The sequence below is a fragment of the Olea europaea genome, chromosome 20, assembly GCF_002742605.1.
Source record: "Olea europaea var. sylvestris chromosome 20, O_europaea_v1, whole genome shotgun sequence".
Lineage (NCBI taxonomy): Eukaryota > Viridiplantae > Streptophyta > Magnoliopsida > Lamiales > Oleaceae > Olea > Olea europaea.
Window position 1 is genome coordinate 1,036,345 of NC_036256.1, and position 1,202 is coordinate 1,037,546.

Sequence of the window (1,202 nt, forward strand, 5' to 3'; positions counted from 1 at the left end):
TGTTAAGGGAATATAATCCCACATCGGTAAAATACCGAAATAATAACCAATATATAAAGGATTGAGACACTCCTCTTAATAAGGTTGACCTTATTAAGGTGAGAGTATTTGTTAAGGGAATATAATCCCACATCGGTAAAATACCGAAATAATAACCAATATATAAAGGATTGAGACACTCCTCTTAATAAGGTTGACCTTATTAAGGTGGACCCCAAGTCTTAACATGGTATCAGAGCCCATTAAGCTCCAACGAGCTATTCGATCCGATTAAGTCTCAAAAATGAGCGCACGGATTTCAAGATTGGTTTGCTCAAACGAGCCACCATCTTGCGAGGGCATGTTAAGGGAATATAATCCCACATCGGTAAAATACCGAAATAATGACCAATATATAAAGGATTGGGACACTCCTCTTAATAAGGTTGACCTTATTAAGATGGACCCCAAGTCTTAACAGTATTTTCAAACGGGCTTGAAATTCATTTAGGCTTATCTCGGTCCTTGCTTCATATTCAAACAAGGTGGAGCTTGCTCGGGCTCGATAATTGTCAAATGTGATTAGATGTGCTTCTACATTTTTAACAACTCAAAAATGAAATGAATACAGATTGCTTAAGGATTTTAAGTATGCAAGTTGAATCTAATCAGAGGATATTAAATTTAATCATTTATACTGATCATGCATATGTCTCAAGTTATACTATTAATTTAAACAGGAAGAAAGAAATTTCTAAATCAGTTGAGAGGGAAAAAAAATGATAAAAATAAAGAGAAACGAATATATCAGAGAGACAAACTTGGCAAGGGTAAAAAGAGAAAGTCGCTTGCTATAGAAATTTAATTGAGTCCTTGAATGTAGTAACAAAAGAAATTGTTAAATGTGAATGTTAAGCAATACATTGATTGGTAAATTACTCATGAAACCAACCACAAATCTACTGCTGGTGCTTCACTTCCTGATAAAGGAAGTCCCTTTTAGAATTTTCTGAAAGTATTTTGCTAAGTTTTACTTCTTGGTGGCAGCCAGCCGCTTATATGAATTGGAATATTGATCTCTTATTTGGATTGTAACCAGATCTCAGAGATAAATATTTGTCTGTAGAAGGCGACAATGACTAATCAATTGCCAAAAGTCTTTTAAGCCACTTGCCACAAGTGAAAACTACTACATAATAATACAGATGTAATTATGGCAACTA